Raw genomic sequence first — 14,856 nt, forward strand, 5'->3', positions numbered from 1 at the left:
CCTCCCTTTACCTCTACCCACATGAGCCCTAAAATCACTCTTACCTTGCTTTACCTCTACCCATCGATGAGTCCTAAATTTACCCTTACTTCCCTTTATCTTTACCAACCTCTAAACCCTACCATTTCCCTTACTTACCTCCCTTTACCTCTACCCACCAGTGAACCCTAAAAACAACCTTACCTCCCTTTACCTCTACACACTCCTAAACCCTAAAATAACACTTCCCTGCCTTTACTTCTTTCCTTCCCTGAACCCTAAATTCACCCTTATTTCCCTTTACTTTGACCATCACTGAACCCTAAATTCTTCCTAACCTTCCTTTACCTCTGCCCATCCCTGAACCCTAAAATCCCCCCAACCTTCCTTTACCTCTACCCATCCCTGAACCCTAAAACCACCCTTTCCTCCCTTTGCATGCACCCATCCAGAATCCCAAGATCACTCTTAACTCCCTTTACCTCTATCCACCTCGAACCCCAAAATCACCTTTACTTTTCTTTACCCCACCCACCCTTGAACCCTGAAATCACCCTTAACTCACTTTACCTCTACACACCCCTAAACCCTAAAATCACTGTTACCTCTCTTTATCCTTACTGACTAGAACGTTAAATTCACTCTGATCTTCCGTTTATTTACCTCTACCCATTATCTAACCTTAAAATGACTTTTACCTTCCTTTATCCCTCCCCACCCGAAATCTAAAATCACCCTTCCCTCCCTTAAGCAGACCCTCCAGGATTTCGCGATTTGCAAAAAAAATCGCGAAATCGGCACTTTTGTAAAAATGCAGCGATTTTTACAAAGGTGCCCGTGAAATCCTGGCATCCAGACCCGCCCTTCTATTGGCCCAGTGGCTCTTGCCACGGGGCCAATAGAAGGGGGGTCCTCACAGCAGGCAGGCGAGGTGATGTTTATCTACACCCCTCACCTGCCTGCTGTGCTGTTCTTTCACTTTCCTGCTGCTGGCTGACTCACCTGGTCTGGAGCGGCTGCTGCAGCACTGGTCTGGAGCATCATCGTTGGACCTGGCTGGTGGATTGTCATCTCGGGAGGCCCAGGTAAGCTGCTGCTGTGCAGCTGGTGGCTGAATTGATGGGGGCCCGCCGCGTGCCCAGTGTGCGGCGGGCCCTCAGGTGGCATTTCTGCCGGGGCCCGCTGCACAGAGGGCACGCGGCGGGCCCCGGCTGCCATTGTATTTGAACATTTTTGTTGTTGGGGGCCCGCCGCACACAGGGCACGCGGCGGGCCCTCAGTCAAGGGGGCATTTCCCCCAAAAAAAGTTTGTTGGGGGCCCGCCGCACACAGGGCACGCGGCGGACCCTCAAGGGGGCATTTTAAAAAAAATACGTTTGTTGGGGGCCCGCCGCGTGCCCAGTGTGCGGCGGGCCCTCGGGTGCCATTTCTGCCGGGGCCCGCCGCACACAGGGCACGCGGCGGGCCCCGGCTGCCATTGTTTTAAAAAATAAAGTTTGTTGGGGGCCCGCCGCATACAGGGCACAGGGCGGGCCCCCCTGGGGGCATTTCTTTACAAAAGAAACGTTTGTTGGGGGCCCGCCGCATGCCCAGTGTGCGGCGGGCCCTCGGGTGCCATTTCTGCCGGGGCCCGCCGCACACAGGGCACGCGGCGGGCCCCGGCCGCCATATTATTTGAACATTTTTGTTGTTGTGGGCCCGCCGCACACAGGGCACGCGGCGGGCCCTCAAGGGGGCATTTTTTTAAAAATACGTTTGTTGGGGGCCCGCCACGTGCCCTGTGTGCGGCGGGCCCCGGCTGCCATTTTATTTGAACATTTTTGTTGTTGGGGGCCCGCCGCACACAGGGCACACGGCGGGCCCCCAACAGGCCCCCCCCAGGCCAGCTGGTCATGCGGGCCCAGGGGCACAAGGGGGTGCTGTGGTTTTTTAGAGCAGCGTAGTGGGGGAGGTGCCATGGGAAGGGCTAGCAAAGCCAGCTGTAACTCCTTTTTCTTCTTTTTTCTTCTTTTGTAGAGTCCCAGAGGCAAGAAGCTGCTGGTTCAAGATCCGGTGCAGAGCACAGGTAAGTTTTGTCCCCGCCGCGTGCAAGGTGTGCGGCAGGTCCAGGTGCCATTCTTTTGAGGCCAGCTGGTCATGTGGGCCCAGGGGCACAAGGGGGTGCTGTGGTTTTTTAGAGCAGCGTAATGGGGGAGGTGCCATGGGAAGGGCTAGCAAAGCCAGCTGTAACTCCTTTTTCTTCTTTTTTCTTCTTTTGTGGAGTCCCGGAGGCAAGAAGCTGCTGGTTCAAGATCCGGTGCAGAGCACAGGTAAGTTTTGTCCCCGCCGCGTGCAAGGTGTGCGGCAGGTCCAGGTGCCATTCTTTTGAGGCCAGCTGGTCATGCGGGCCCAGGGGCACAAGGGGGTGCTGTGGTTTTTTAGAGCAGCGTAGTAGGGGAGGTGCCATGGGAAGGGCTAGCAAAGCCAGCTGTAACTCCTTTTTCTTCTTTTGTAGCGTCCCGGAGGCAAGAAGCTGCTGGTTCAAGATCCGGTGCAGAGCACAGGTAAGTTTTGTCCCCGCCGCGTGCAAGGTGTGCGGCAGGTCCAGGTGCCATTCTTTTGAGGCCAGCTGGTCATGCGGGCCCAGGGGCACAAGGGGGGCTGTGGTTTTTAGAGCAGCGTAGTGGGGGAGGTGTCAGTGATGTGGGACAGGTGCCATGGGAAGGGCTAGCAAAGCCAGCTGTATCTCTTTTTTCTTCTTTTGTAGAGTCCCGGAGGAAAGAAGCTGCTGGTTCAGGAGCCATTGGGCAGTCTGGCAACTAATATATGCTTTCTGCTGCACAGAACTGGTAAGTTTTGGTTTCTGCATACTTCCGGGGAGATGAATACCACATATGCTAAATATTTGTGAAGTCCTACTTGCGATGGGTGGGAGCGCTGTGCATGGTTTGGTGATGGGATTCAGCGTGATCATGTGTGTTTCATAATTGTAATTTTGTTTTTTGTATTTCTTTTTTTTTTTTAAAAACCTTTATTACAATTTCGAAAAGATACAAGTATGGGCCTACAACCAACAGGCCGGCCGCTAAACGCAGTGTAAACCTAGGCACGACTTAACATGCACATCAATGAAGCAGCAAAACAGTTACTAAAGTGCTAATTATCGCAGTCAGCCACAGCCGCAGTCCCTAAACAAACAGGAAAGGTTTCATATTTTTGAAAAACAGAAAACATCAAACTCACAAGGCAGAGGAGGTTAATGGCAGAAACATGTGCTCCTCGTATCGAGGGAGTAAACCAACCCGGGTAGACTGAGGGGGGGGGGAGGGGGGCAAGGCAGAAGCGACAAAGTCGCATGTCGCAGTGTTTTTTGTATTTCTTGGGGCTGGTTTGGGGCTGTCTTGGGGTTTTCCCCTAGACTCCCGTTAAGCACTGTTGGTCCCCGCCCGAGTGTAAACGCCGGGCATATGTGCTCCTACAACTACACTTGTACAAATTTGTTTCGCGCGGTTAGGTTTCACTTTCTTTGCAGGTGGCTCATCCTTCCCCTTCTTCCCATTTTTTCCCAAATGTGATTTTTTATTTGTAGGCTCTTTGGGGCACGGTTGTTTTTGGGGGGGGAAACTCTTTTGCCGTATGTTTTTTTATGTTTACCTCGCACCCCCACTGCCCTCCACAGACTAAAAGTTGCCTAGCGGGCCCACACAAGTGTGCCATTTCCCTTCGAAGGACCTCTGCCTACCTGTATGTTAACGCGCCATGTATGCAACTTTGCTTCAGAGTTACATGCATTTCTAACCTCGTTTAACCTACGTTTGCTTAACTTTCCATCCAACAACTGCAATGTCCTTTTCCCCTTTGGAACACATCTAGTAACAACAAATATATTTGTAGGTGAGTAACGCGAGTGTGCCACAAGCCAGAGATCTTTTGGATTCCAAGCGGCCAGCAAGCCACCACAACAAAAGCACAATGGAGAAGTTTATGCAGCCTTTGAAGACTGTGAAGCACCGATCACATCTACCCACCCATATAACTGCAGCAGATCGGGCCAAAGAGTACAGCGCCGTGATGCATGCTGATGGTGGTGTGCTGTTTTGCAGTGTGTGCAATGTGGCGGTGGAACACATCCGGAAACACACGGTTGATATGCATGTGAAGTCCCAAAAACACTTGAAGCGCTGTTCAGATGATCCAGACCCTCACTCTTCGCCAAAACGTGCCCGTCAGATGACTGTCAACTCACTTTTCACAAAGAGTACAGCTGCCGGTGCCTCAAACCAGGAAATTATAAGTGAGTGGGTCAATGTCTGCACAGCGCTGAACATTCCGCTGAGCAAAACCGACCACCCTGTGTTGCGCAAGTTTCTCCATGAGCGAGTAGGCAATGGTGGAGCAATACCTGGAAGTCATCAGCTTCAAGAACGTTATTTCCCAGAGAGATATATAGTAGCAAAGAACGAACTGAAAGAACACTTGCAAGATCAGAAGATCAGTGTTATATTTGATGAAACACCTGATGTTGAAGGGCGTTGTGTATTGAATGTGTTATTTGCAGTGGTCTCTGCGCAGGGTGGCCGTAAGATCCACACCCACCTAGCAGACACAGTGTTCCTCTCACAGTGCAACCATGGGACTGTAGCGCAAGCAGTTGTGAAGGTGCTCACATGGTACAGCATAGCCTTTCAGGACATTATTTCCTTTAACACTGACAATGCGGCATACATGCTCAAGGCATACAACACTGTTTTGAGAAATCTGTACACAAACTCCATACATATCACCTGCTTGGCACACATAATGAACCTTATTGGAGAGCCATTTAGGAAGCCTTTTGTGGAGCTAAATGCTTTCCTCCTGTACTTCTCGCGCATCTTTTACATGGCCGGGAGCAGAAAGAGAAGGTACCTGCACCATCTTGCTGAGAACCATGGGATGAAACCACGGATGGCACCTGATCCTTGCAGTACCCGGTGGAATTCTTGGTTTGCTGCTGTCCAGTACCATTGCAAGCATTTTGAGGCCTATGCTGGGTTTGTTGAGTCTGAGATGCAACTCAGCAAGTCTCCCCCAGATTCCCTTGAAAATCTGCAAAGGATTTTGAACAGCGACCAAAGAATCTGCATTAAAGTGCAATTGGACATTGTGGCCGAAAAATGCCAAAACATTTTGCATCTGATGGACTTATTCCAGAGTCAGACACCAGTGACAATGAAGGTGTATGATTATTTGGAGGACCTTCAAACAATTCAGTGCTCACTCTGGAGTCACTACAACCATTTCTACAGACGACTGCAGGGGCTAAATTAACTCTGACACAGAAAAAAAAGATAGCCCAGCTCAATGAAGCTTTAAAACATTCTCTGGAAAAGGCGGGCAAAGACATGGGGGAGGCCCAACCGGGCATTGGGTTCTTGAAGCAAGTGCGCCTTTTCAATCCTGCACGACTCTGCATCCTGCCTAAGGACAAGAGTGCATATTCTGCCATCCCTGGTTTCAGCGAAGTTCCCGATTAGGAGCTTTGCCTCTACTTTGAACATGTAGGCCCAGAAGCAGTACAGGCATCTGTTTCTGGGGTGATTGACACTGACCTCTTTTGGTGTGGGATGGCTGACCGCATTCCAGTCCTTTCACAGCTTGCAGCTGTGTACAAGGACTGAGTGACCAGTTCTGCAGATGCTGAAAGGAGCAACAGCATCTACAAAATTATTTTGTCAGCCAGACGACGGTCCCACTCTGAGCAATCCATCCGGGCATTATTGTTCTTGCATTATAATCAGCAGCACAATATTGGGCTGCATTTGGACTGCTCAGAAGAACTGCAAGATTAACACGACAAGCATACAGGTTCCGTGGGCATTTATTCAGTAACAGGTTTATGTCCTATATGTAGTCCTGAAGACAAACAAAGTGTCTACATTGTAAATAAACCAAATATACATAGCTTCATGTTGTTAAATAACTCAAAAAACAAAGAGATCTGTGTTTGTTGTAGGAAAAACTGCCAAATAAAATGCCGCAAAATTGCCGCTAAATTTCCATATTTGTGCCGCTAAATTTCCATATTTGTGCCGCTAAATTTGCTAATCCATGGCGCTATATCCTGGGGGGTCTGAATAAGCTCTTTCCACCCCGTGAAACTTTAAATCACCCTTACCTACATTACCTTTCCCCACCGAAGCCTTAAATCAGCATTAGCTCTAACAACCCTAAAGTCATCCTTACCTCCCTTTACCTCTGACCATCCCTGAATTCTAAAATCACCCTTGCCTCACTTTACCTTTACCCATCCCATAATCCTAAATTTATCCTTACCTCCCTTTATCTGTATCCACCTTTGAACTCTAAAATCACTGTACCTCCCTTTATCTTTACCCATCCCTGAACCCCAAAATCAACCTTACCTTTCTATACCTCTACCCACCTCTGATTCCTATGATCACCCTTATTTCCCTTTCCCTTCACCCACACCAAACCACAAATTCATATTGATTTTTCTTTTTCTCTACTCGCCCTGAACCATAAAATCACCCGTACCTCCCTTTACCTCTACCCACTCCTGAACCCCAAAATCGCGCTTACCTCCCTTTACCCGTACCCCTCTTTGAACCTTGAAATCACCCTTACCTCTAAAATCACTGTTACCTCCCTTCACCTCTACCAAGCTCGAACTCTAAAACCATTCTTCCCTCTCTTTACATCTACCCACCCGAATCCTAAAATCACCCTTACCACCCTTTACCTCTACCGAACCAGAACCCTACAATCACTCTTACCTCTCTTGACCTCTATCCCCCTCTAAACTCTAAAATCACTCCTGCCTTCCTTTGCCTCTACCCACTCCTGAACAAAAAAAAATCACCTTTACCTCTCTTTTCTGTTACTCACCTGGGGGCCGATTCACAGAACTAACTTAACACAAAATCCTAAACTTACTACTTTTGGTATTCACAGAAGTTAGGATTTTGTCTTAAGGTTGACTTAAGACAAACTTAAGACAGACTTAAGAAAGACTTAAGACAGACTTAAGACAAACTTAAGACAAACTTAAAACAGACTTAAGACAGTCTTAAGACAGACTTAAGACAGACTTAAGACGAACTTAAGACAAACTTAAAACAGACTTAAGACAGTCTTAAGACAGACTTAAGACAGACTTAAGACAGACTTAAGACAAACTTAAGACAAAACCCTAACTTAAGTCTGTCTTAAGTCTGTCTTAAGTCTGTCTTAAGTTTGTCTTAAGTCTGTCTTAAGTCTGTCTTAAGTCTGTCTTAAGCCTGTCTTAAGTCTGTCTTAAATTTGTCTTACGTTTGTCTGAAGACAAACTTAAGACAAAATCCTAACTTCTGTGAATACCAAAAGTAGTAAGTTTAGGATTTTGTCTTAAGTTAGTTCTGTGAATCGGGCCCCTGAACTTTAAATTCACTCTGACCTTCCTTTTTTTCTACCCACCCGAACCTTAAAATACACTTACCTCCCTTTATCTCTAACTATCCTGAGCCCTAAAATCACCCTTTTTTTTAACAAAGTTTTATATAGCGTGAACTTGACCCTAAGGTATCGGGTATCAGAGCGCTTTACACTAGCACCAGTTGCGTTACATGAGGACACATTCATTTTTGTTAGGCACGGGGAGATTAAGTGATTTGTCCAGAATCACAGGATGTTGCCCGTCCTTGCCAAGACTCGAACCCATTTCCCCAGATTTGAGGTTGACCACCCTAGCCGTTAGGCCAAATCCTCTCCCCAAACCCTTATCCCAAACCCCAAAATTACACATACCTCTTTTACCTCTATCCTCCTCTAACCCTAAAATCAGCCTTACATCCCTGTACCTCTACCCACCCCTTAACCCTAAAACCAACCGTGCTTCCCTCTACCTTTGCTTCTACCCACCTGAACCCTACACTAACCTTTACCTACTTTACCTCTACCCTCACTCGAACCCTAAAATCACCCTAACCTTCCTTTACCTCTGTACAGCTGAACTCTAAAATCACACTTACCTCCCTTAACTTTTACCCACCCCTAAACACTAAAATCACCCTGATTTCCCTTAACCTATACCCACCGAACTCTAAATTCACCATTGCCACTCTTTACCTCCACCAACCCTGAACCCTAAAATCACCCTTACCTCCTATCATCTTTACCCACCCCAAAACCCTAAAAACACCCTTACCTCCTTTTACCTCTACCCACCCATTAACACTTAAATTACCCTTATCACTCTTTACCTCTACCCACTCTTAATCCTAAATTCACTTTTTTTAAATTATTATCAAGTGACATACTATTTAAAAAAACAAGCATCCTACTTGAAAAAAATACTTACCTGCACCGTAAAGTAGTACGTAGTAAATATACAAATTCTTACCTGTATGGTAAAGATTGTGTGGTAAACGCTGCATGGTAAAAGCTGTTTCCCCTCAGGCAGAACTCATTCTGCCACCCTTTTTAATCACTCTCCTGCCTTCACCAGAGCTGCCATAAATGTTTTGGGGGCACTGTCAGTTATTTTATGCCTTTCGGTATCTCTGGTGGGCACCTTCACCTCTTCGATAGTTTGCCCCTCACTTCCCCCGCACTGTACTTTAGGTCGCGCCTAAGACCCCACATATCTTGTCGCTTGCGAGACATTTTGTTTACTTACAGGGGGCTTAAAGCCTGCAAATTGCTTACCATTGCTTGGCATCCTCGTCACTCTTATTTCTTTGCTTCTCTTTGGTCAGTGAGTCCCGGCTTCACTTTCTCTTTGTGTGTTTGTCCATGCACTGGAGCATGGCCCAAATATGGCTTGTTCTTTGCCCGCTCCCGTACTGCCAGAAAAAACAGCACCCAAAAGTCACTCCAGGGGGTTTGAAGATGCTGCAAAACTGCAGATGGCACTGCGCTCCCTGCTTCGTATGTCCTTTTTGGTGCAGTCTTTGTGCGCGGCCAACATGGTGAACTTCAGCTCACCTGTAAAATAATTTAACAAGTGAAGTTTTTTCCTTGAATGCCTTTGATGTACTTGTGAATTTCAAACATCACTGCCATGCCATAATCCTTTTCGCTTTTGACAACTTCAAAACTCTAAAGTCTCCTGCTCTGCTCCGCTCTACTTTAAATCTAAGGCCTGAATATGAGTTAGTTGGTTAATTCCAACCCATGCATAAACCCCTGTTTATGCATGGGTCCGATTTACTAATTTATAGGTATTGTTAAATACCTCAAGCTTTGTTCAATTTCAGTGGGTCAAACTTGCTGAAATTTAACTGGGGAAATATGTATGTTATTTACTGTACCGTGTGGATTTTGGTGCATTAAACTTCAAAATACATGTTATTCCCTACAAACTCATATTAGGTGCTATTTATTGAACCCAACAAATCACATACCCTGTGTTATCGTTATTTAGCAGGTGCACTAAATAGCACCTGTACTTGGAATCAGGGCCATAGTCTGAACTCTCCTCTATTCAGCTGTGCACTATAATAAAAAGAAACACAAACTATTAACATTCTAACACCTACACGCAGTTTTCATAAGACTGTCCAGTCAGGTTAAAGCAAGATGATGCAATTACATACTTGTTAGGTTCTCAAAGTTTTTTTACTAACAAATTTCTCCCTGCATCTTTCAACTGCATTATCTGTAACGCAATAAGGTATGTGCACATTGTAGGTGTCTACTGAATGTACTGTTCTTTAACATTTTCCACAGTGATTACAAAAAAAGAAAACATTTCTTTACATGAGAAAGAAGGAAAAAGAACATCATGTTTGTAGAATTGTTTTAAGGATTTATATTTCTGCATGTCATTAGCAATGTATAATATTAGTTTATTTTGATAGCTGTATTGTTTTGCTCACGATGAACTTCCATGATGCAGATGTAAAATTGAACTTACAACTATGTTGTCTGTTTCCACACTGGACCCATTCCAGAAAGGCGTATTGTCATTGTTCATATTTTGTTTAAACATCTCTGGATGACTTTAGCATAGAGTGGTTAGGGCCTAGGTGCTAAGGCATTCTGACATGTATTTTCCATGTGCTCTGATTTGCTCAATAAATGATACATTTGCTCACACAGCAGATGAAACTGCACAGCTGCTGATTCAATATGCAAGAAATCTGTATATATACCCCTTGTTTTGGCGTTGAGACAGGTTTTAGACTATCCACAAGAGATGCTGCCCGATTTTCTAATGATTTTACTGACCATTGGGACTTATAATATATTTCAGACTTTGGCATACGTTGTATAACTTGCATCTAAGAGCCTTCATGGCATTGACTCTGTACCACCAATTTTGACTTTTTGTAATAAAACCCTTTAACTTTTCATTGATATAGAACTCAGTTATTGAGTGTGGTCAATTTAATTTGTTTAACCCATTACTTTATTAATTGCATTACTCCGCTGTTTAATGTTTGGTGAGATTCCTTTACAAGGGGACACATTTTCTCATTAATTAGAGGTTTAACTCTGTCTCTGATCCTGTAATTTTTGCAGATTTGATTTAGGTGCATTTTCTGGTTGTCTAAATTTTGGACTACCATTTTACTTTCACATGTTATGTTATGTTAAATGAACTTCTAGAGCGCACGTACACCCAAAGGTTTCATGGCGCTATTGCAATATCGTACTAGATCGAGAGGTTACTGGTAGGCTTGAATGAATAAGAGAGTTTTGAGGAGGGATCTAAAGTGAGGATAGGATATTTCAAGTCTGAGTTCAGTAGGAAGGGAATTCCATGTGTGAGGTGCCAAGTAAGAGAAACTAAGCCCGCCGTGTTTTTTCCGGTTAAAGCGGGAGGGGGTGAGGAGGTTGGCCTGTGACGAGCGGAGAGCACGCGTGGGGAGGTAGCGAGTGATTAGAGAAGAAATGAAAACAGGCCCGCTACCAGTTAGGGCTTTAAAGATGGTACAGCCCAATTTGAACAAGCAGCGTTTGGCAACTGGGAGCCAATGAAGAAGTTTCAACAAGGGGCGGACGTGTTGAGTGCGAGATTGGTGAGTAATAAGACGTGCAGCCTGATTCTGGACTAACTGAAGACGGTGAAGTTGATAGATAGGAATGCCAACATAAAGAGAGTTGGCATAGTCAATCCGGGAGATGACTAAGGCCATAAGTATCACAGTAAGGGCCTCAGTGGTAAAAAATCTAGCAATCTTCCGGATTCTACGCAGATGGAAAAAACAAGAGGAAGTAACTGCACCAATCTGGGGCTTCAAAGACAGATCATTACTGATCACTACCCCAAGGCTCTTAACCGATTTGGAGGGTGTAGGAGAGATTCCTAACGAAGGGGGCCAAAAGTTGTCATTCCAGGGGTTCGAGGGGCCGGTCAACACCAGCTCGGTCTTGTCAGGGTTGAGTTTTAGTTGGCTGGTGTTCATCCAATCCCTGATAAAACATAAAGTGGCCTGAAAGCTGGAAACAGACGCAGTGGTGGGGTTGATGTTAAACACGAGTTGAAGGTCGTCTGCATAATTGAAGCAGACTACTTCAAAATTACGAAGTGAGTAGATTAAGGGAGCCATATATAGATTAAATAATAGAGGAGATAAAGAAGAGCCCTGTGGGACGCCACAGGTTAGAGTGTTTTTTTTGGCTGAGAAGGTAGCAAGGCGAACGGCCTGCGAGCGGTCCCCCAAAAATGAGGAGATCCATTTTAAGGCAGTGCCCTGAATGCCAGCATCTCTGACACGGTCGATCAAAAGTTTGTGATCGACCGTGTCAAAGGCTGCCGAGAGGTCCAAAAGGACGAGGGCCTGGGAGAGATTGTTATCAGCTCCCCTGCGAAGTTCATCCATCACAGCAAGAATGACCAACTCTGTAGAGTGCGCAAGCCTAAAACCGGCCTGGTGAGGGTCAAGAAAAGAGGAATATTCAATAAAAGAACTGAGGCATTGTGTCACATGGGCTTCCAAGATTTTGCTCAGGTAGGGAAGGAGAGAGATGGGTCGGTAGTTAGTGAGATTGGTAGGATCAGCTTGGGGTTTCTTCAGGATGGGAATAATTTCAGCAGCTTTAAAGGAAGTGGGGACAACTCCTGTTTGTAATGAGTTATTAAGAAACGCAAGCGGGGGATCGGGATAAGAGAGAAAGGCATCTTGGAGGAAAGGGGGAGGGCAAGGATCTGAAGGGGAACCCGAGCTGACCTTTTTAAGAAGTGTAAAAAACTCTTCTTTGGAGATCAGGGGAATAGAATCAAGGAACTGAGTATTTTTGGGTGAGGTCCCCAAAACTGATTGGGGAATGGACGGAGGGATACTCTTCTTGATAGTAGAGATTTTCTGGATGAAAAAGTTATTAAGGGGAGGAGCCAAGATGGCGACCGGGACGGCAGCGTAGACTCCCGGCTCCGTGAACCTCCGCATCCCGCACGGATATCCTGCACGAGATCCTCAACCTGTGCTACGCGGTTGTGTTTCTGAAGGAGAGTGGCACCCGACTGTGTGACTCCGAGGTTTCTGGCTGCGGTATCGCCGGAGAAACGAGCATTTGAACTTTGCGGCCTGTGCGGCCCTGGAGCCGGGACCTCAAGTGGACGCCGTGGCCGGGTGGCAGTTCAACAACAGCGGCCTGTTGTGACTGGGCGGAGGCGGTCCACCGGAGCGGTGCCAAACTCGGCCTACATTTCGTCGTGGTCGTTTCTACTGTCAAGTGTAGCGGTCCGGGTGCATGCCCGTGGGTGCAATTCTCAGATCCTCCGGTGGCTGCCCCTGCCTTTGATGGTGAGCTGCCCGGCTGCCGCCCGTATCCTGCCCTGATCCTTGCGGGCCGCCCCCGGCTTTTTACGGGAGCGGGTCCGTAGTGGGGACGACTGTTGCCCGTGACCACGCAACGGATAACTTTTCGCCTGCCCCCGGAACCCGGTCACCAGCGACGTGGCCATCGGGACGCTTGTCCCAGGGTCCCGGCCCCGGTGGGGGTCGGGCATACTTGGCGGCCATCTTGTTGCGATGAAGCCTACCATCCTGTCCGCTGGGTCGCAGCGGGATTGTGAGAGTGCGACTTTTGGGAGTGTGGCGGCGCGATCGCAGAGAGCTGTGCTGGGGTACGGCGACCTCCTCGAGGCCCTTGGTGCTCTTCACTCCTCCTTGATTCATGGTGTCGGGGTCTTGGGGAGTAAGCTCGACGGTGTGGCGTCGGCGTTGGGGCAAAGGCGGCCCGCCTGTCCGCACGTACATAGGGCCTACCCACACTGCGCACGGGGGGACACTTTGGCGGCCACCCCTGAGGTTAGTGCACGGCTGGACACTCAGGCCAGTATGCTACAGTGTGTTCGTCCAGCTGAGGGCCTGATCTGTCCCGGAGGCGTCGGACCTGAGTGGGGTGTGGTAGCCTCGTCCCGTACGTGCCCTCCTGCGAACCAGGGACAACTCCAGCAACTATTGTCTGCTTTGGCTGCTTCTGCCTTCCTGGACCTTGAGTGCAGTGCATATCCTGGGGCAGCACTGGGAAGCCTGTTTCTCCACGCTGCGGACTGTGTTGATGCTCAGAGACTTCCACCCCACCTGTGTGCGTCGCTTCTCGGACGTTTTTGGACAATTCTCTACCTTGGAACGTTGGATATGGTGCTGGGTCGAGGGGTAGGCATGGGCAGAATTCCAAAGAGTGGTCAGGGATAAGGCTGATCCTTCAGGGGTGGTCATCTAGTGGACGGGCGGGCTCAGGGGTTGCGTGCTCTCCTGGCATAGCTAACAGCATAATAGGTGCATAGTGCTCCCCATCTTGCTTTGAGAAGATCGCTTTTGTGCTGTTTATTGTTCACTTTGGGGGAAACTTACCGTGCGGGAGGGAGAAGCCGGGGGTATGTTTTGAAGGCCCTCCTCCAGTTTATTAATACTTTCTCCACCCCCCCGTCTGGTGGGGTTCTTTTCCTACTTCTTTTTCCCTCTTCTCCTATATTTCGGGTCTGGTTCCAGGGCGACAGGCACACTGCTGGGGGGGGGCCGTACTCATCTGCAGAGGTGCAGGGTGGGGGGTTGGGGGAGGGGACTCTTTCGTCTTTTATCTCTTTTTCCATGGCCTCCTTTTTCTTCTCTGATTCTTTTTGTTTTTTCTTTTTCTGGGATCAGTGTGATACACCTCCTTTGCTATGACTCGTTGCCGCTCCATGTGTACCACAATTTCCGGGGTGCTCTCCGGGAGTTCTGGCGGAGGACTGCAGGCGCAACTGCTTATTATACTCTTCCTCATCCTGATGTTCTTGTGTTTGCGCCATTGACCTAATAGATTGCTGTAAATCGTTTACTTCTATTACTCTGCGTACCTGTAATTGCTGTTTGAAAATTGTCTGGCACCTGATCCTTCTGCCTTGTTTCATTATAAAACGAAAACCTTTTTCTCCTGGTGCCCTACCTACGCTGTTCACAGTATTAGCATCACGATTCTGCTCCCCGATGTGCTGCCTGTGTTTATACTTGCCTGTTTTTGCTCTGATTGCTTAGCGGCCGGCCCCGGGGGGTTGTAGGCCCATACTTGTTCTCTATTGAACTGTCAATAAAGGTTTTAAAAAAAAAAAAAAAAAAAAAAAAAAGTTATTAAGAGCATCACAGAAATCCTGGGTCGGTGCTGATTTAATAGTGACTCTATCAGGAAGAGATAATTCGTTAACAATGGAAAAAATATCTTTGGTCGTAGTAGATGAATTAGTAATTTTTTGTGAAAAGTACGAGGATTTAGCTGTTAGAATGGCTTTTTTGTAGGCAGTTAGCAATTTAGTGAAGGTATCTTTTGTGTTAGTAGAATAACTACGTCTCCACCTACGCTCTGCTTGTCTGAGGAGAAGCTTTTTTTGTTTAAGATCCTCTGTAAACCACATGTTCAACAATTAGAACTTCAGCTTGCTCAGAAATGTCACAACGCAAAGATCCAATCAATGTTAGATATTTTGAA

This window comes from Triturus cristatus, chromosome 7 (assembly GCF_964204655.1).
Source record: "Triturus cristatus chromosome 7, aTriCri1.1, whole genome shotgun sequence".
Lineage (NCBI taxonomy): Eukaryota > Metazoa > Chordata > Amphibia > Caudata > Salamandridae > Triturus > Triturus cristatus.